Source organism: Perna viridis, chromosome 14, assembly GCF_037379345.1.
Source record: "Perna viridis isolate PV_CMFRI_1.1 ecotype Kerala chromosome 14, ASM3737934v1, whole genome shotgun sequence".
NCBI lineage: Eukaryota > Metazoa > Mollusca > Bivalvia > Mytilida > Mytilidae > Perna > Perna viridis.
This window is the reverse complement of record NC_142458.1, coordinates 28476129-28499650: the sequence shown is the minus strand read 5'-3', so window position 1 is coordinate 28499650 and position 23522 is coordinate 28476129. Positions and strand designations below refer to the sequence as shown.

General features: G+C 33.4%; 1 long non-coding RNA gene across 1 annotated transcript; it reads right to left on the bottom strand.

Annotated features, from left to right (window-relative positions):
* Positions 1–1306: 1306 nt before the first annotated feature.
* LOC148598893 (uncharacterized) lies at positions 1307–8051 on the bottom strand. The gene is made up of 3 exons (XR_015918591.1): positions 7979–8051; positions 1714–1912; positions 1307–1467 (listed from the first exon to the last, which is right to left on the bottom strand). It is a non-coding gene; the product is annotated as an uncharacterized LOC148598893 (long non-coding RNA).
* Positions 8052–23522: the final 15471 nt, after the last annotated feature.

The following is a 23522-nucleotide window of genomic DNA, read 5'->3' as shown; positions in this document are numbered from 1 at the left end:
TTTTTCAAATTTTTCCTGATTTGTACAAACAGTTTCACTTAAAGCTGCATTACCAGCCAAATTTGTTCAGTTTTGATTTTACTGAATTTTGCTGATTCAATGAAATAAGTTTGTAGTAGTGCAATTGAAGCAATAAATGTCGATAATACCCACAGAATATTGTGAAAACAACATTTTTTTTTAATCAGAGAAGAACGATAGGTCTGATCTGATTATTTTTCGCATTACTTCCAAATATTGCCGAAAGGACATTCACCCAGGTTAAAAATACTTTAACCTTGGTAAAAAAAATAACAATAACAGATATACAGGTAAGCATGTGTCTTCTTTTCATTTCATTTCATCTATTTCTTGATTAGATTTCAAATAAATAATGACCATATTTGAGTCACATTATATCACAATACGTAAATTTCAAAAGGATCATTGTTTGAACTTTTTTTTCTTTTACGACTTGAGTCCGTTGGTCTTTCTTGCCGTTGAATAACCACCTTCGCTTTGCTATCAGATTTGTTATTAATAAAGCAACCCTTACAGCACATGCGCGGATTAAGGTCACCAGAAATCACATGCACACAAACTTATCTAGGTCGATTTTTTGTCTTGCAAGACAATAAATATATAATCACCTATTTGTATTAAATGCATTTTATTTGTGGATATCAAATGAAATTGTACAAGAAAAGTACAATTAAGTAGAAATAACTCAAAGTTAAGGTATATATCAAAAGGAACCAAAATTTACGAAAATGACAGCTTATGCATCTTTAATTTATAATGTCTGTATTAATGGTCTCCATGGTTCATTGAAAACAGAAACAATTCCATTTTGGCAGTTAAGGTAGATACCAAATGTTAGTTTCCACGGCAACAGGTTTGCAAAAACAAAATATTCTGCTAATTTTGATGTGAATTCAATATATTATATGAAATTTTTGGTAATGATAAATGAAGTTGAAAGTTTGAGGTTTAAACATGATTTTGATCCATACAGAAAATTAAATGTTGAATCCTTAAGGTAGGGACATCTGTCCAAGCTGAAGATGATGGCCAAGAGCGATTTTCCTATGCTCTCAGCTTGTTGTGCAAATCTGATGGGCGAGTCAGGAGAGGAAATATAGAGATCTGGGTCCAACTGTTTAAAACTTTACCTGTCGGGTAAATAGCTATCCACTGGATAACATGTATAGATTCTATAAGACTTATCCAGTGGATGACTTCAAGGTTCCTGCTTTCTTAATTTCTCTTTTAATTACTATTCTACTATTCTTACCACTAGAAGCTTGCCACTTGAGAACAGAATAAATTCAAAAATTCTGACAGCATGATCAATTTGCCTCTCCTGGATGTGTTAACTGAAGAAGCAACAAAGGACTCCATCAACAGCCTATGCAGATACATGTAGTTAACGTCTTGGGATAATAAGTATGCAACACATGACCATAAAACAGAAGCCAAGCTTCAACTCTGAAATGGGAGTAAAATTACATAAAAATCAACATTATCTAAACATTTATACACATGAAACACATGATAACAAATTTGGTCAATTTAAAAATGTTTTCAGTGAGGCTGACGTAGAATTTAAACGCCTTCTGATTTTTTAAGTAATTATTTCAGTAGAATTACCGATACCCCAGAAGTAACATGTGGTGTGTAGCTCACATGGCTCTTAGCGCTAGATGAACCAAAAAGTATAATATTTATTCTTACCATTTGTGACTTTAGAACCAAAAAAAATTTAGTCTATGTAATTCTGTCATTTGTCGATCAATTTGCCTCTCCTGAATGTGTTCACTGAAGAAGCATCAACAAGGTCTCCATCAACAACAACACTGTAGATAATTAACATCTTGCAGCAATAGGTATACATACATTCATAACCATATGCATAGTTTCCAAGCTTCAAGCTCTGAAATGGAAATTAACTTGCATGAAAATTTACATCATCTAGAATAATCCCAAACAATGTAATGCAATGGTTCACAATAGCAACACCCTGGCTTTCACCTTATACATGTATCAAACTCAAGTCAAGTGCCTTAATGACTCCAGTTTAAACAAGCCGGAATGTGAAGGAGGACAGAATGAATAAAAGTCTATCATTCCAAATACATGCAGAGTTATCATTTAGTTGAATTAACTTCAACAACGGCCACTTGAAAACCACCTGGCTAACACTGATTAGTTAACTGTAAAGTTATAAGCAATGTCGGGAATGGCAGAGCAATCTGGTTGGACTTTTTTCCCTTTCCCACCCAATATTACCAATGGACAATGCTTACTTAGTCTCGTTAAACTTCAGTGACAACTCTATAAGGCCGCAGTTTTTTTTTTTTTTAACTTATTGGTTTACAGATTTTTGACTGGAAGGAATTGGGTCTGTTGGTCAGAAGAAATAAAAAAATAAATTGGGAACCAGAAACACATATCTACTTTTTATATTTTAAATAAAAACATTTTTTTTTATTTTCAAAGATTCCACTATCTAACCTGACATAGTTTAGAAGTGGATTTCTAATCAACTGTATTTATCTACTCATCATTTATTTTGATTCCAATTCTTTAAGTGTCCAATAAATTCAATATGCAACAATATTAATTTCCATTGGTTTTTTCTTGCATCTTCAGTTTTCCTCAAATAATGACATAACTAATACCTTAAAAATAAAGGTGGTAAAAAGTATCTAAAACGAAATGTTAAAAACAAAGTATAAATTCAATTAAAACAGGGCTGGTCAAAAACATGTATCGTTTAATTTACCATTGAGCAATGTCTTGGTGTAAACAAGTTTTGTAACAAAAGGGCTTAGTCAGTAACAATAGCAATAAATGGAGGGGGAAATGAACAGTCTACAGAAAAAAAAAGAAGACAGCAAATTATGTTTTAACTGAATTTTCTCAGTTGTTTTAATTATAAGCTCTCAATTATCTCCCCTTAATTCATCTACTTCCTGTTGAGAATAAAACAAACCCATGAAGTTTTTAAACTCTTAAATCATTTAGGGAAACTATTTACAATCTTTTCAATTAATGATTTTATCATCTCTAGCCTGAATCAAACTACCAAAGCCCTTAAACATGATTTTATTGAAGCGGCGAAATTTATTCTGCCATTTTCATTCAATCCTGAGCAAAACTAAAAGCAAGCGTTGTCCATAACTCTATTTTCAAAAAGTAGATATAACAATTTTGCACTTGCCATTTTTTTAGTCGGTGACAGTAAAAATAATAACTAGAAAACTGTAATTCATTTTTTTTCCTCCTAGCTGGAAAAATCAGATCGGCAGATCTGTAAACCAACAAAATAAAAAAAAGTGGTCTAATGGTGGAATAAATAAATGTATGTCCAACTAAAAATTAATAAATAAGAGCTGTCTCAACTCTTTATATAGTAGTATAGATGAGGAACTGGATCAATCTTCCAATTATTTTCTTCTTGAATAAAATTTGTTCAAGGAAAAATTGCAGCAAAACTGAAAAAAATAGCTGTTTTCAGTTGATTGAGTGAAGAAACAGTATTACATAAAAATACTTTTTTGGCAATTTTATTTTTCATTATATAACCATGCCAGTTAACTATGCCAACCACTGAAAGGTCCTTAAAGCAATTTACGAGGATTTAAAACGTATGTCCTTTCATCTATAGCCCAAGATAGATTTTAAGCATTGGTCCTAATACACATGTACAGAGATATAGATAATTACACAGAGATAGTTCTACATTATTTGCTTTGGCAAAAAATAAATAAATGGACTTCGGTTATTCACCGGGTCATTAAATGATCTCACAGCATAACATCTTTTGTATTAAACTTACAATGCTCACAGTTTTCAAACTCTTCCCCTTTCATAACCATTATTTTTGCAACCAATATTTGTTTTTCTCTGATATTTTTTTAAGAAACTTTGAAGGTTTGGAGAAGGAGTCAACCATGCAACCTTGTGTTAGCTTGTTCATCAATCTGACTGTTTGTTGCATTTAAGCTTAGCTTTGTGTATGGATTTTTTCAGAGAACTTAGTGGGATCTTCTTGAAACTTTGTACACTTGGGTGACCTATTATTATCGCAACGTTGACAACAAACTGTGTGAAAATTTGACAGTTTTATTTAACATATATGACAAGCAGGGCATTAATATTCAGAAATGATTTTACGAGGTCTACAAATAAGGCAGAAATTGGCAAAATTGGAAGTATTATAGAGTAAAAATAGAATCGTAACGGTATAATCCGGATTTGAAATAGTGGAATTCCACTAAAAAGTGGAGAAAAAAATCATGTCTGAATATTAGTACCTTAAGAGACACATTTTCTTGTCAACTGTGAATAAGAACAGGTGTCAAATAAACAATTAGCCAAGTATTCATTGAGTACAACAATTCCAAGAACCGAAGGAATTCCAGAATCTTAATAAGATCCAGGCTGTTTTTCACCCAATTATATCCTAATAATCACAGTACCTGAAATCGCCAGTTGCCTGCTCTCAACATGTGACCATTTTTTAAGGCAGCTTAAATGAAGTCTCCCCCCACAAAAAAAAAAGAAAAATGTTTGGGCAACAGCTCTATCAGCCTAGAAAAATATGAGAACAAAATTATTGTAACTGTATTTTCTTTTCTTTTTTTTTTGCCACTTCCATTTACAATGGTAGATAACTTCCATGTAGGTAACTGGTTAATTCGCCGCAAGTGTGACTCAACAAATGTACAAAGGATATGATTCAATCCACATCGTTAAAAATTGTCTGACAAAGCTTGCATATGTAACAACCTTCGTGATATATGAAAAGAATTCATATACTCTAGTAAGTTATTAGTCATCGTGTCATTCTGCTTGTTTTACATTTACTTCCAATTATAATATTAATGAAACCTCCGTTAAATGATTCAAGTTTAATTGCATTATAATGAGTTTGAAATACTAAATCAGAGGTCGACTGATTTCATTATATATGTAACTGATAAGTAACTATTAATTTTTACAGGTAAATTTTGACATATTTTGCAATTTTTTTTTTTAATATTTACACTTGTTCTAAGACATTTACAGTAAATGGTCATAACAGAAATACAAATGTAATAGAAACAAAGTATGTGGTGACTCAATTGTGGGAAAAAAGCATAGTAAGAATATGCGAGAGGTGACAAAATAAAGTGCAAATAGACATCATAGAAAGAGTGGTTGTAAATAATTACGGTATAATTTGGGGTTTTATATCAAATATTTTGAAAACCGAGTGTCTTAACATCTCATTATCTCAACAATTTAAAGTTAGTAGTCTTGACATTTATTGATATATTCAATGAAAGCCTTGAGGACTACTAGTGAGCTGCTATTCAAAACAAATTGTATTTTGTTTTCTGTTAATGAGTTAAAGTTTTCATTATTACTTTTAAGCTTAGTAATTAGTTCTTTTCCATATGAATTGTAGGCAGGGCAATGAATAAAGAAGTGCAATTCATCTTCTATTTGCTCAGTGGTACATTTTGTGCAAATTCTGTTATTTTGAGGGATATTTCTATAGCGACATTTCTATTGCTAGAGAGTGGGCACTTATTCTATATTTACAAATTGTCAACCTATCAGACTTGCATCTACATACATCAACATAGGAAGGCCATTGGTTTTGTCTATAGTTAGTTTTATAGAAAGATAATTTATTGCTTTCACTTACACTACTATTTTGGTTTTGTACGGTTTGATCATGGAGTCTTTGTTTGATATTAGATTTGACAATTTTGATATTGCTATTATCATCAGTTAAGTAGCCAAAACCAAGTTTATTTATCCATAATTTAATTGTTGTTATCCATTTATTTGAATCAGGGATATTAGTACATTGTATATACAATGTATTTTGTTTACCAATGTATTTGCTGAATTGGAGATATGTTCCCAAAATTTTATTGCTGGTATTTTTACTTCCTCTTGTAAAGGGTCTCTATTAAGTTCAGTTAAGCATGCAACATTTTTGCTTTACTATGTATTCCTAAAATTTCTTTAATAAATTTGATGTGTAAGTGTTCAAATGGGTCAGTACCATTAAGATTGCATATTGCACCCCACCCTTCACATCCATATAATATAATTGGACTTACAAGTGAGTCAAATAGTTTTTCCAATAGACAAATAGCATTGTTAAGTCCCATGGTTTAATTTTCTTTAATTTAATTTTGAACCAGGCTTTGCGGCCCTTTTCCATTAACAGTTTTGTGGACACATTTATATTACAGTTGTATTTAAAAGTTATTCCAAGATAGCAGTATGTTTTTACAGTTTAAGTAAAGGTATAATTGATTATAAAACTATTTACAGTACCTGAACCGATCCATGCAACAAAAATTGCGATCGGTCATCAACCACCGATTAGTTTTCGGTCAGTCATCGATCCATTTAACTGGTGACCGTATCACATGACCACAGAACGGTCAATGTATTTTAGGGTTTTTGTTGTTTTCTTTGTCAATTTTACACATATTTGCATAATGTAATAGATTTAAACATCAATTTATACTTTCATTTTACATTTCTTTTATCTAAAACAGATCTTACGTCATTTTACATAACAAAACTGCAATGAGATCGGTCACCGGTCAACGATCCGTCAAATTGTTGCATGGATCAGTTCAAGGACTGTAAATGGATTTCCCATTTGAATTGACAACCATTATTTTAGACTTTTGTTCATTTACATGTAGTTTCGATCATGAATAAAATTTTTCTAATACGGCCAGAGATTTCTGTAGACCACTTTCGGTGTTGGACAGTAAAACATAATATTTTAGTGTTTAGAGTACACACCAATCCTCATAATAAGTATATTTATCACAACTTTGTCACAAACAATTTGTTATTTTTATAACTGATATAACTAAAATTATTAATAATTTCTCTTTCCTACAGTATGCATATGTCAAATATAAACCTGCCATGTGTGGGTCCAGGTGTCAAAAGAATAGACCTGCAGCAGCACTAAGCGTGTTGTAAAAGGCAACTAAATAGTGCTAAGAACCCTGACCAGGGGCTAGGACGTTCTGCCCACAGCATACCTTTCCTTAAAAATTCTTAACAAATAGCCTGAATAATAGAGGACTGTATAGGATTCAAATGGCCCAAAACAAGAAATGTACGTATCATTTTACCTGTCATAATTTATTTTTACTAGCCCCGGGCACAGGGCAACTGGGTTGTGTGCCCCAGGTGGTGGAATAGGGTACCCCTGGCATGTTACATGCTGGGGGTTGTCTGGCCTTATGAACATGGAAAACCTGATTGAAAACCATAGTGATGCAACTGTAATTTTCAGGTAATGCTCTGAATTTTCACTGGCCCGAAATTTGTTTTTTGGCACTGTAATCACACTTAAGATAATCAGATTCAGCAAAGTAGTCATTACAATAAAATATGGCAAATTATATATTATGCAGTAATTCAAATTTAAAAACACCTCCAATTACTCAGATCCGAAGAACTTCCCAGGGTCCCCCTTCCTAGACACTTTACTGGAATTGCTGCTTGCACAATGCTTAACACCCCTGCAAATAATAACAGATATCAACAAGGACGTTTTTGACTATCTATATTCATATGTGTGATTATCCTATGTGGGTTAATATGTTACTTTGTAATTCTTTTTATTACATGTTATAACCATTTAATGTAAATAGTTTGAGCTAATAAATATTGACTATTACTCCCCCCTTTTTTTCATACCCTAAGGATTGGGTATAAAACCAAACCATTCATTTGAGGGATATGAAGATTTGTAAATAAATTTCCTAGAAAATGAATGCAGACGTTCCTAATTCAAAACACATCTGTGTGCTACATGTATTCACTTCCGACCTTTTGATAGAGACACCTACCACGTGCGCCCATGTATGCACGCACAGTACATGCATGCGTCTTAAAATAAATATTGGGGGCAGTAAGATTCAAGTCCGTCATATAGGATCATTTCCCCACTCCATCTTACCATTAAAATTATAACTCTTCTTCAGCAGAGTCAAGGAATCTCTTTTGTCGTGCCATGGCCTATAATGGTCGACGTGCTACTGAGCAGTGTTCACAATTTAGGCGCGAAATCGGGTATAACCGTAAGGCACCGACGATTTTTATACTGGGATTTTCAATGTTGCTAACATTTTTTTCTGCTCTTCTTAATTTTTTTTCAATACCAATTGAATTATATATTTTTCAGGAATATAGTAGGATTTTTTTTGCTAGTCAAATTTACGATAAACAATTAATTGAAAATATATAAATATCAAGGGAGAAAATATCTACATGTAAGTTAAGACTCAGATAATCAGATATTTTATTCTTGTTAAGACCAAATTAAATTAATTAATATGTTTACATCCCCTCCCGATCCTACGAAATAACTTTTTTTTTAAAATGGGACGGGAATTTCAAAATCAGGTTTTTTTCACTTTAGTTTCTTGTATTTATCCTCTATAGTACACAAATCTTTCAATTTTTGGTGACCAAAATAATGTTTCTTTTCTGAAACTGATGTGGCTATGGATTTAGAACATGTGACGTCTATACACCAAAAAGATAAAATTAGGCCAGCAAATATCTGGTAAGGAGTAAAAAATTACAAAAAAATCCTCCTAACCATCCAATGTTTTTGGTTAGGGTTGGATGAAATTTACTTGTCATAAAACAAGACATGGCTTTGTCTGTGGCCAGGAATTGACGAGGAGTTGCTTCTTTTTTTCTAAACCATACAAAGCACGAGAAAGTCTTGGACTCGTGCAAGCCGGGATTTGCTCCCCTGCGATAGTACAAGAAAGTCTGAGACTCGTGTAAGCCGGAAAGTTTCCCCTGCCATAGCACGAGAAAGTCTGGGACCTGTGCAGGGAAGCAGCCCACGTCACAGTCAATTATCCATAGGCAATCTAGAGTCTATAGCCCTTTAGCACCCCAAAGTACATCAATTAAGCAAAACAATCTATGAGTAAATTCATGATTGTATATTATAGGCTAAAAACCACTAATTCCACTTCTCATAGGCTTCTATGCTAATTTCACAATATTCAATGGCTTCTCTGGACTTTACCTTAACTTTAACCTGCAGAGGACTATATATCAGCATGATTCTACATATGTCAGCTCACAATCCTCAGAATGGCATCTGGGGTTAGCAGACTTGCAGTGCAGTACTGGTCACCGGAAGTGAAGGGTCTATAAATAGCATGGGAAATCCCAGTATTTTCACAAGATAGGGGTATATTTAAAAATCATTATGGAGATTAGGCTTCACATCACAAGAAGCAAAATGCACCTATAAAATGTACAGAAATGTTTTTCCTTTCAGAAACTGTTTAAATTTTTTAAATAAGATGAGAACTTTTTTCACAGCACTATGAGGAACAGGGGTAATTTCTGCGTAGGACTATTTTTGCGTACGTTCCAAATGCTCATTGGTTGAATTGGTGGTCTGTAACCTATATCTAATTAAAATATAAAAAAATAAGGGGTGACAAGAGACAACCTTGGCGTATTTCTTGTATGTTCATTGAAGGATAGCGAGAGTGTTGAATTGTGGATGACTTGGAATTTGGCGTTTTTGTAGAGTCCTTGGATAATATTTACAATTTGACAGGGATTCCATAGTGTCTTAGTACCTTCCAAAGTGCATTTGTATGCTAAGGCCTTCTTGAAATTCACGAAGTTTATGCAGAGGGCTGAGTGCCATTCTATTTACTCCTCGATGATGACCTGTAATGTGGCAATTTGGTTAATACATGACCGACCGCATCGGAATCTGAAAAGTAGCTGAATTCCTCTCCAGTTTTTTTTTTTTTTTTTTTTTTTTGGCAGTTGCTGAAGTCGCCCTCCTTTTGGAAGCATAATGATGAAGCTTAAACTCCACTCCTCAGGGATTTCCACTGTTTCCCAGATGTTTTCAAACAGCTCATGCAAGGTGCTGTAGGGCCCTGTGCAGGTCCGAGTGTCAAAAGAATAGGTGAAATATTGCTGCTCTGACGTTTAACCCCAACAATCAATCAATCATTCGAGATGTTGTAGTTTTTTTTTCGGGTTGATCTTCAAGACCTCAGGTGGAAATTTGGTTCGGTCCTGGGACTTTTCCAGTCCTTATTTGGAGGGCTTTTATGATTTCAGCCTTCGAAAATGGGCCAGCATCAACATCATGGTCTTCTCCAGGAGATAGATTAGGAGCATCTGATATATCTCTCCATTTAAAAGTGGTCGATCTAGATTTGTTATCACATTGCATTCTTTGTCTTTCACTGGTTTTGATGTGTTGGTCGCTCTATATGCCAGTTGGCGTGTGATGTACGCAGTTTTCGTGTCATTTCTGCCCTTTGCATTCTTTGCTTTTGAAGCCAGCTTGTTGATGTAAGTTCTTTTATCTTGTCTAGTCCTTTCTCTTTACTTCTTTCCTAATGCTTATATGTTCCCTTGTCAACCATTCTTTCTGCAATCTTGTCTTGACCTGGTCAAGTTATAACTTGATAGACCTACGCTTCTCAGTTGTCTCGATTGTATCGTCAGATAACCATGGCTTGTATTCTTCCTTTCAGAATCCAAGTTCTTCTTGGCATGTGGTTTTATATGTGGATTTTACTCTTTCCCCATTGTTTGTCTACTGCGGCTCTTCTTTGTGTTATACTTTCGACTTCTAATCTGATCTTGTCTAGATGCCATGGCTATCTTGATCTTACATTTAGCCCCACAAGTTGATGATCGGATGCTATATCAGAACCTCGATAAGCTCTTACGACTGGCATGTTCTTTCTCCATCTCCTGGCGACTCTAATGTGGTCTATCTGGTTTCTAGTTTTCATCTCTAGAGATACGGGTTGTTTTGTATATATCCTTGTGAGGGAGTTTGAATGTCATACATCCTATGACCAGATCGTTCTGGGAGCAAAAATCTGCATTCTGAGTTCTCAATTTTCGTTGATGTTACCCATTCATTCCTTCCCACTGATGAGCTCTCCCTGTGTTATCTTTTCAAACTTTGGCATTCGTGTAACCCGTTATAATCAAGATGCCCCAAGTGTTTTTAAATCTAGGGTTGCTTGGAGCTGGTTTTAAAACTCTTCTTTGACTTCTTCCTTTGAATGAGTGTTACTTTTTGTATCTTGACATAAATCTTGCCATGATTAATCTTTCACAGGATTCCATTCGATGAATGATAATTTGGCCTTCATGTTGAGTGAGATTTTTACTCCATGTTGATGGTTACCATCCTCATTTGGCAGTCCAGAGTACAGTAGAGTTTGCCCTGAAGATAGCATGACCGCTCCAGATAATGTCCATCTAACTTCGTTCCAAAATATCAAGGTTGTAGCGCCCCATTTCTATTGCAGCCTGGGCAGCTTTTCTGGTTTCGTATAATGTCTCCACGCTACAGCTTGTAATCATTGAGGCAATCTTAAGGGAGAAAAGTTCCATCGGCGGATGAACAATTATAGTTAAGTGAAAATCGAATGTATTTTGTAATACATATACACATATCACCAGTATATTTCACGAATGTTGCATTGGCTTCAGATCTTATTTAAAGTGAGAATACTAATTAGTTTCGTAATAAAATGTATTATATAAAGGTTACATATATAAATAACGGTATATACATGTGATGATTTTATCTTCAACACGAAAAAAGTACCACGGAGTAATGTTATAGTTAAATTGCTCATGAAAGACGTGCATTATAAAGATTTGACCAGGGTCTGCTTTAGTGGTGGTTCTAATCGCTGAGAGCATTCAGGGTCATTAATTATACAAGACCAGTGTTTTCCTAACAAATACGAGATTGTGTGTAATGTTGGATATATTTTGTTGCAAATGTTAATAACGTTTTATTATTTTTTTATTGACTTTAAGTCTGAGAGCACACGCTCTGCTAGTGGGCAGCACAAGCTGTATATTTTGCAGTCCAGTAACTTTTTCATGAATTAAAACTTTTGAGATTGTGCATTAGGCACATTGGACTACTATCAAGTCTTCAGTATCGTAAGGTTTCACCCTATTCCAGTTGGATTTAATTGCACTTCCTCTAAAAAATTTACTGAAGACTTTGATAACGTATAAGTAATCTGAGTAGTTCATGTTCTTATTAGCAATGTTAAATAACATTTGAAGTTGATCAAAAGACTCATTAATGACAATAAAGGCATTATCTCGGAGCTAATTATGTTGCGCTTGTTTGGGAACTTTTCAACCATAAAGATAATAAGTTCTTACGCTTGTATGTGGCATATGTCAGGGCTAGGGACTGTCCTCATTGCACATCGTATTAAGAACTAATTCTAATAGAACAAATTATAATATTAGAAGTTCTCATTGCTCAAAAGTATAGCATAGACTTCTTTTTTTTTTCATTTCCATGTGAACGTTTTCAGCCGCCTTAATTAGTTCATTACTGAACATGATTGTATATATGCTTGTCATGTCATAAGTACATAGGAAGTTTGTTGTCATTCGGAAACTGTAAAAGTTCCGAACTGCCTCCTACATAAATTCCTTGGTCTTCAACTATAGGAAGCAAAAAAATAGTCAAGAAGTCTACGCAATTTCCACACTGGGAAATAATCGGACGGTATGGTATTATCTTTTCTCTATTGTGGAGATAAAATCTAAATTGGTTATAATGTTTAGTGGTAGTTTGTGTATTTTTTGCATCGTTCTAATAGTTTGTTTAACAAACTGGATTAATTTAACACAAAAATCTGTGGATATTGATACCCATTTAGTTGCTCAGTATAACATTATGAATTTTTTGACTATAAACCGTAAAATGTTGATATTAAAGACATTTGTTACATACTTCTTCATACATAATTTAACATGTTGAATGGCAGTTTATGATACATTCACTATATGTACATGAGATTCCTCTCCTCTCCTTTCTTTTTCTTTTTTCTTTGTTTTTTTACTTAAACTTTTTTTTTATGAAAAACAAAATACAACATTACATGTATTTTTTTTTCACCATTAAGGAACTTAATTTACTTTTTTTCATGCCACAGCAAAAATATTTTTTTTCTGTTTTCCTTCAAAGTGAAATTAATATTTTTTTCTCAAAAATATACCCCCCTCAATATAAAAATGGCCGGTGCCTAACGTATGAATTCTATAAAGGTGGATTCTGAAAATAAAGTATAATTGTTGATATTACGGTTGCTATTATTTTATGGGAGCAATCATTTGCTTTTTTACGGGTTTTTTATCCTGCTTTTTCTGCGTCGGATCCAGGTAATTCAAAATTTAAGGAGGAATAGTCAACCGAGGCTACTCAGAGATAGGGGTTATTAAGATGTTATTGGTCATTTTTTGTCAATTTTACACATGAAAATGACAAATTTTCCAACCCCCTGCACCCCTCTGGATCCCCCACAGCGTGCTTTTATTTTGAGTAAATATAGATCCTGCCCACATTGTCCTGCCTTTTTTTGCACAGAAAATTGCTTTTGAATATTAACCATTTCACTTTATGTATGTTAGCTGGGTAAAATTTGTTGTTCTAATTCTGGACTCTCAGTCTTTTTTTTAGATTAACAGAAACCAACAATGCAGTATCTGCTTACACTTCAAAATCAATATTTCAACTAAATCTTGTATAAAACAATTTCATCAACTTCTAAATAGTTAAATTCATTTGTAGCCTGAAAAACTACAGTACTTGTTTTGCAGCTGTGTACAATATATCTAGAGCATACACTGCCAGTATTATTTGGTTTCAGAACCAACATAACATGTATGTACATTCAGCACTTCATAACACTGTCATTAAATTTTCTTCAGAATCTCTATTTCATTAAATCCTGTAAATCTTCTTCACAATTTAATGAAACTTTGTTATTTTTACGTGTACGATATTTATGTACATGTACAAACTTTACTTAATTGGCACAGTCATAAACAGAAAATTGTTAAATTAAAAATTATATAAAGAGTTATCAGTATATGCAGTCTGACATGTACATATATAGCAAAACTACTTGTTGGAGCTCTTTGGGAATGTACTCGCATGTACAATGTACTTTTACGTACATAACCTCTATATGTATAATGTAGAAAGCACGAAACTTCACGTTACAGTAATGGGCAGCTAATTGGACTACCCCAACTTAACAGATTCCTCAATGCCATGTGTTGTGCAACAAAACGTCAAAAAGTTCACATGCATGATATACACGTACGTGTATGGAATATAAACTCCTAAAAGATATGTAAGGAAGGCCCTATTTAACCTCGGACCCAAGTTTTTCCTCCAGCAAAATGTGAAGATATATGAACCATATTCAACTTAATAAAATGCAATTTTGAAAAAGAAAATAAAGCCAAAGATTTTTTGTCTGTCCTAGTAGAAACAGAGTTAGAAATATTGATTGTAAACACACATACCGCGAGTGTGCCCTTGGCCGCGGATAATCACTTTTTAGGATTCGGCGCTTGAGATATTTATTTTTTTTACCAACACCGTCAAAACAAATAACATAACTAGCGCCGAATCCCAAAAGGGATTAGGCCGTAGACTAAGTCTATTACTTGTTTAGTCTTTGGTTTACATTTGATTTTCATTGTATTCTGATTAGGTGTCACAATGACTTATTTCGTTTAAAAATTTAAATAAAATTGAAAGTTCCTTCCGACTCAACAAAATTTTAGAATGGTGATCGGAAACATAATGTTATTTTTGCACTGGAAAGTTGATTTTAACCCAAATAGTATTTCGTTGGGTCAAAGGTTCAGCAAATGCTGTAGGCTGTACAGCGTGCAGATCACAAATAGGATCACTAGGTCACGGATCGACATTAAATCACGTTTTGATAAATTTTTGAATGAACGTGGTGACATGACAACTATTTTTCCCGATAACACCATGACTCACATTCACGCGTATGATAATGCCGGGGGACTGTGTAAACTCTTTAATGCTTTATACCGTCCGTGAGGGACCCTAAATGATAGCCAATTACTTTAAGAAACACCTCAGTCCGTCATATGCTTGTTTTACAAATACCACATGTAAGTGCAAACCGGGTCCAACAGTACTGAGTATATAAGTTAGCACGAAAACGACAGTTAAACCAAGTATAGGAACAGTCGTCACTCATACCGTGCAATTGATTGGTTAACACTGTGTTACGAAATATTTTGGTGGATTTTAGTGGTTTATATCTAAAAAGACAGTCAAATTATCTGCTCGAAAAAATCCTCCACAAACATTCATTTACACACAAAATATGCGCTATTTTCATTTTTGCAAATTGATAAGGGTGCATCACACCTTTACCGTAGTATCCGCCTAAATTTTATATTTGAGTAATTACATGTGTTCTCTTACATGCATATGTCAGCCTGCTATTTAATGCAGAGTACGCATTAAAACGTTACACACGCTATTGCAACCGTGTTGAAATAACACACCTATCTGAACTCTAAATGACTAGCGTAAAAAAATAAAATTGTGAATATGTGAATTAAGGCTGTATATTGTTGGAATCAGGACAAATTTGCATTATCACAAATGAACCTTCTAATATTGTATAATCAATTAAACTAAGCTTATAAAAGGCCGGTAAAAACTGCAAAATTCCTCCAGGTACATGTACAACAGACTGTTGGCCTACAAAAGTAACAGTGAATCGCACTTCTGCAAAGTGTACGAAATTCGCAAAATTATGCATGAAAGAATAACGTCATGTGTTCTCTTTGATATAATTATCGAAACTGCGTTTAATTTAAGTCAACAAATATCAAGAGCAAAAACGAAAATGTTATTTTTTTAGATTGTCAGATTTCTGAAAGTGTGCAGTAATCAAATTCTATTATTGAATTTCAATGTAGGTTCTTATTTACACAATATTCTATTCCGATTTATGTTTCCTATAAATGTGCATACTTTAAACGAATCCACGTCGGTACTTGATAAGTTTTAGCACAAAAGAAAAAATTAAATTGCTGAAGCCAATGATTTTTTTTTTTTTTTTTTTTTTTTTTTTTTTTTTTTTTTTTGGAGAAAACTGCATGTTCCAACGTAAATGTTTAATCAATTGGCAATTTCTTCATAGAAATCATGAAATTTTGTAATTGTACATGCAACTCTGTACAGGCATATTTCATTTTTCGTGTTTTTTTTTTTTTTTTTTTTTTTTTTTTTTTGGCAGTTTAAGTGTAAGTGTTTGTACAATGGCGCAATGGGAAAAATCAGAAACATGCATGTCAAAACCCTACCGATCTGACAATAAAATATAACTCAAGGATGCTTTCACTACTTGAAAAGACCATTATTTAATCTCTGCATCATTGGATATCCTCAGAAAATTTTCAATATAATCTTAGAAAAATGAGGTTTTTGACAGAGTTATCTGCACTTTGAAATGTTCATTTTCAGTGCAATTGAATGAAATTGTAACTCAATGGTCCAGCATGATTTGGGAAATCTTGTCTGTTTTCTTTGATTCTGATGGTGCAAAAAGTCAAATTTCACTATCAAAATGATGGGTTTTTTTTATACCATGTTTCACCTATTCTCTGATGTTTACAGGAACTGACACTTTTCCGTCGTTCAAATGTAGAGGCAATATATATGTTCCCCTGTAGATAACCAGAACTGGACACTTAAACTGGTCTCTGCAATTGATTACTTGTATGGAACATTAACTGAATTAACAAAATAAAAGAAGATAAAGACAGTACAACAACCTGAAACCATGTTGGCAAGCCTTTGCTTTCCTACAAATAAACATGGCTTTCTAATTGGGAGTTGATTAAACCCGATTTTCTGATGAACAGAAAGCTCTTTCAATCGATCGCCGTACTATATTATGCCATTGGTACATGTAACATAATAAAAGATCATACATCAAAACGCACATTTTTATTTATCTTAAGTAATAACTACAATGGTTTATTTCTACAGAGACAGAGAGTGCATATATGTTTCGGTTGATACATGTACAAGTAAAGAGGGTTAATATCCTATATAACGAACAATGTGAACTCAGTAGCAGAAGGTATAAAAAGCAAAGACTTCCAATGGAGGATCCAGAAGATACTCCGATCCAAAGATTTTTTGAAGGGTCCAGACTGTCATTTGCTCATTTCTACCAAAATTCAAATGCACATAAAATTCCAGCATGTACCTGTAACTTGTGGAACCTCCACATGAGTATGCCACACGTGTACATAACTTTTGTAGTAACACATTTAAAACTCGTTTTTTGCTGTGGCTTCGTTACATTGTAAAATCTGTAAAACATAATAAATATGATGAATGGAACTAACAATGTTCACCCACACACACAGCCACGTGGTCCTCGACACACACAGCCACGCGGTCCTCGACACACACAGCCACGCGGTCCTCGGGATCGATGCAACCAACTGTTTGTCTTTTTGACAGAGTATGTTTAGTGTAGAAAAGTTAACACTTATATTAATATTCATATTCAGGGTTACATTCCACACTCTGGTGCACGTTGCATGTACAAATTTCACATAGTACCGGTTATAGGTTTTTTTTTAAGAAATGTTTCAGTTGTTTTGAATTACTTAGAATGTAAAACTACCAATCATATAATTATTGTATATTTCTCTATACTGAACACTTGTTTCAAGGAACGAGCTGATTCTCCTTTAATGACGACTAAACCAAAACATGGCGATTTTGAGGAATGTAAGAAAGCTTTAAGGGAATACTCAAAAGTAAAAATAAATACACGGGGTAAGTATCGATCAACGATTTTGATGACAGCTTGTCGGGCTTTATGTGACGAGGAGGACAAAAAACAAAAACAAAAATAAAAAATAAATAAAGAAACGACAAAAGAAAAGAAAGCGAAAAAAAAAAACAAAACAAAACAAAACAAAACAAAAAACCAAAAAAAAAAAACAAAAGAGAAAAAAGAAAATCGTACAGTTTTTTTTTACAATTTAAATCAGGTATTCACATGAAAAATTCAATAATGAAAAGATGCTAGCATCAGTCACAAGAAAGAGTTTTCACAAAATATTTAGCATGGAATATTTTATTTCAGAATTTATCTCTGATCGGCAGTTTAATTATACAGATGTAAGGATGTGTTTTTTTTTTGGTGAATTACCATTAATTTACACAGCTTACGTATCAAACAGTGTTAATATAAACCGTTTGTATTTGCTCAAATTAAGTACAATAGTACTGTATCTATTTACTACAGAAATGAACATTTTTATGTTTGGTTCGGAGGTTATGACAATAAATGGCAATTCTTTATTTTTAACAGATGCGGGTGAAATTCGTATCTTATATCTGTATTGGCGGTCTTTTGTGTAAAAGTTAATTAAAGACATTGCTGTCCACGTGATAGTATATGGATTAATTGAATTTATTCAGGTCGGTTCTAAATTGAACCTTTTGTGCTAAATTTCTTAACATTTTTATTTTCTACTCCCACGAAGGATTTGATACACATTGCCGTAAAAATATGTACGTGCAGGAGTAGACTAAGTGTCGAAAAAATAAACAATTGCTTATTCATATTGATACCAATTTATTGAGCATACATATATGCTTTAAGAACATAAATCAGATCGTGAACAATTATTTCATCCTTCCTTAACCTCAAAATTTATATCGTGTGATACAATATATGGAAATCATTACAAAACGTTGACAAAATTAGTGGGACAGATATTTGAAAAGTATGAGTTTTGTCATACATGTATAACTCAGTCATTTATTTTTTTTTTTTTACTAATTTACCATTTTATTAACAAAAAATGAGAGGATGCTTACCCTACTGGTGCACGTGGTCCATGCTCCTATGTTTTAATGGAATCCTGAATCGCTGATTTGCATTTTTGCATTGAAAATATTTCTTTTTTTATTTAATGTTCTTTGTTGTGTCTGTTTTCCCTGTGTAGTCTTTGTCCTTGAACTATATTTTTTTTTCGATTTCTGTTCGAATCTTCTTTTCCAGTATAATGCATGTATCAAGGTAAACCTGATGTACATGTGAATATTAGGCAGGTGAAACCTGAAATGCTTCCGTAGAAATATATTTTGATAACACCATTCATTTTGTCTGCCCTGTTAAATTATTCTAATTATATTCCAATATGACTTAAATGGTTCTGAAACATACCGTTGATTATCATAATACACTCCAATTTATCCAAATGGTCCGACATGCGTAATAATATATGTTGCCTAATTGTTCGTCATCATAATGGAATAATCGGTAAGACTAGTGATGACATTTTCATAAATGTAAACCATCATACTGTTGACGTTTGGGTTTCAGAAAAACTTTGATTCAATTTGTATTTGATCATCGCAGCTAGCAAATGTTTTCAGAGACTGGTTTAGTTTATAATAGCATTGTAGAGGGATATTCTCCTACGCAAAGCTCAACAAAACTCTAGTTAATAACAAATTTACGACTTTGCGCCCTTTCAAACGGTCTAGTCAGTTATCCGGAAACAAAGAATAAATAAGCCACCACAACGCGTGTGTAGGACAGGTCGAGAGAGTCATAAAAATCAAAATAATTATTAAAATTATTTTAAAATGCTGTCAAATTAAATCAAAACTCAAATATCCTGAATTTATTGAACTTTTATTTAAATCAGACATCGCAAGCATTTGTAGAGGTGTATATTTTCATTGTAGAGGTGTATATTTTCATGATAATTAGTGGCATGTCATGTTTTGGTTTAGTCGTCATTGTATCATTAGTTTTATATCTAGAGGTTTATCTTTATCATAATTTGAAGTAGTTTGCTGTAGGAAAGGTGATGAAGTACAGTATCATGTTACCCATGTAGGATGTTGTTTTAAGTAGTTGTCAAAGTTTTTGATTTATTGGAAATTGGTGCTAAGTTGGTGTTGAATCGGTGCTTAATTTTGGTCAGTTATGTAAGATATGATAATGAAATAGTTGGTGCATAGTTAGAATAATATTGGTGTTACATAGTATATAAGGGGTTTGATTGTCAGTTTTTGGGCGATTAGAGATTAACATTAAGTAGTGGAATAAAATGTTATAAATGCCCAAATAAAAAAATTGGAGATTGAAATTTAGTGGTGAAATAAATTGGGATAGCTGGTCAAATAAAGGGATTGAGATTTGATGTGGAGAAATATACGGTTGCAGACTGAATGTAAGATTGGTATTTATTTTATTTGGCTTAAGGTTGTGTTTTAGAGACAAGTGATGCAAGAGGAATATTGATTTTATAGTCGTAACTTGCCATAACTACTCGTTAACTCGTAATTTGTTGATGATGTTTCTTTGACGTACACTGGCCTAAACAAGAAGTTTTGTAATCCGAACAATATGTTCCGATGTTCCGGACAAAGGTCCTAGGTTATTGTGAATTATTGTAGTTAGTATAACTTGCCTTAACATGAATTTATCGTGTTCCGGATAATGGTCCGAGGTTCGGACAGTGATCCGAGGTTATACATTGTGCATTATTGACGACAGTATAACTTGCTTTAACAGGAAGTTATTGCTATAGGGAGAATTCCTCACTTGTTGTTGTCTGTTATGTTGTTCCCCTGTGCCATGTGGATCCAATCGGTATCAATTAAGGAGTATGAAAACTTTTGATAATGATTTGTTAGAGTGCACGGTTTATGTGAATTTGCCTTATTTATTGTTGCCAAAATAGCATGTATTTTCTGCATAATGGTAATAAATTGTAGATTAATGACAATTCTCTTTATTTGGTGAACCTGCCTGCAATGTGAGCAACTAAGCATCTGTCGTTAAAACATACCAGCCAATGGGAATTGTACATACTCGGCCACCATGATCAGCATTTACAGTATACGGAGAAAAAACTTGCCATTCATGATGCTATATTTAGCAGGGTGAAAGTACAAACGGATATTGATAAATTGCTCGACGTCAGGAAAGAAGACCTAGCTGATAATACAACCATTTCACTCTCTTTGTGAGCGTATCAACCACATGCATCTCAATGTATCATTCAAATAATCGTCAGCTACAAAGGGGTTATTTAATATCTAATTTACAAGAACAATAGCTCGAGGACATTTGTTGGGCTATATCAGTGGTAAAGATATCAAACCGACTAACATTTCAAGTTATTAGATGATACAAGATGTGCCAGGTTTAGATTATGGCTCATTTCAAACTGTTAAATTTTACGCATGATTTCTGGGCAATGACGACAAAGGATCATTCAGATCTGCAAAAATACAGGCAAATACTGTTATGTTAGTGACTCAGCGAAATGTAATACTGAAACGAAAATTAGTTCAAACATTAAAAATTCAAAAATTAGTTTCAGACATAAAATATCCATGCATTTGATCACATTCGCACGGATAATATGTGTTGTAACACATATTAAAAAGTGACATTAACATCAAATTAATTATCACAGCAATATATATTCCTAGTCTTTATAACCGACCGCAAATTATATTGTAATACATTACAAAGGACCATCGGCAGTACATTTAACAAGATGAAACACTTACTCAAAATCAAAACATTGGTCATGAGGAAACTCTACTCAAAAAGACACAACGATACAGGCGATTTACAGGTATTATTTGATGCTATCAGAGGCGATGACTTGGAAAGATGTCAACAAATGCTGAAAGAAAACAAAACGTTGAAAATCAACTGTCGTGACGAGAACAGATCAACACTTTTGATGACAGCATGCCAGTCTATGTGTGAGGAAAAGACAATCTATTCATTGGCGGCCTTCCTTATTGAAAGTGGTGTCTCTGTAATGGCGAAAGATGTGTTTGATAACACTGCTGCTAGCTATGCATACATACGGGGACTGATGGATGTAACAGACTTGCTAGAAAGAACGTATGAACAAATTATTAGTATGGCATTTGGTATTTGATGAATGTGATTATATCGAAGAAGATTATAGTCGACAGAGGAGTTTGTACTGCGAGTCATAAAAAAACTCATTCCAATGTATCAGTAATAAATACAATCAAATCCAAGAAATCGATTACGAAAGATCTCTGTGAGGATGGTAATGAGGAGTTGATGGTGCGATCATTCCCAACTATACATGCTATACGCAAAATAATGAAATTCCATTCCATGTGTGACGACATATTTTTAAATGCCAGTAAAACTAAAAGCAAAGATATAATCAGCTTTGAGGAACATCCTATGTGTTTTCAAAATTGATCAATTGCTGAATGAACTATGTATATTTCAGGAGAAATACTTTGTCTACAGAAAAAGAACTTAACTAAAAAAAGGACTGCAAAGTGCAAATATGAAATTTTCCATTTTCATCATTAGGCCCCATCTAAAATGAAATGTTAGATTTCTTTGACTATTTATTGTAATTTCATTACTAGTTTATCCTTATCATAAATGTTCTTTTGCGATTACAGTTGTGGAAATATATATCGCCTTAATTGTCATTAAATGAAAATGGAACACCAGTCTTCAATCATATACATTTCGAGCATACCTTTTTGAGTGAACGAAAACCATTAGCCCCATAAAGAATGTATCAAATATACGCACCTCAGAAATGACATTTATAATCTCATCATAATAACTTAAAGGGAACATGCCACAATAAGTAGTGTGCAAAGTAGTTGTGTATTCACCATGCGAGAATGTGGTATGCATAACGAAAACAAAAAGCTGAAAGAAAACAAGAAAAACTGTACTCTGCGTACTTTCTAAACACGATTATACAAATCAGTGGACAACTCTGTATCTTATATGAAAGCTATTTTCGAAGAGATATTGGTTTTTCTCAAGCACATGTATACATTTTCATTGTACCCAAACGGAGATTGAGAACCAATGACGTAGCATTTTCATAATGGTAATTGAGCGTTACATCCGGTTTCATTTATACATATCAATCAGGTCATGGTGAAAACATAAATAAATCATTCCAACTTCATTTAGTGCCTGGTGAGAAACCGTTTGTTACACTCGTATTTAAACATACCATAGTTTTATAAACATATACGTTCATAAAATGATATTTGTCTGTGTCATGTCTCCTTTGAAAATAATGGTCAATAGCTTTCATATATACGATATACTAACATCGCCTGAACCAGAGGTGGTGTCATTCATTTAACATCCATTATAAGTTCAGCCGCTGCTGTTGTAATTGAACAAACAAGTAGGACTTGTTCCATTAAATCCAGGCTGTGATATTTTGCATGCTTGCAAAAAGTCTTTAATGGATTGCTGGTCTATTCTGTTCAATGGAGATTTCCAAATTCGAGAAATTTTCAATGGTAAATTATAGGCGAGGGGGGACTACTTTTTATACTTTTTGTCTAATATCTTGAAATAAAAAGTATGAACCATACACTCATCCAAAAGCTTCGAACCTGAGCTTCTTGATGGTATCAAACATATTTTTGTATCTGTATTTTCTTTCTTAGTTTTTCTTATTATTTATTTTATCCTGATCGCTGTACTTATTCTTTGGTAGAATAAACATGTTCTGAGAGACACACACAAACACATGAAAAGATAAGAAAACATTGCCCAATTTATGGT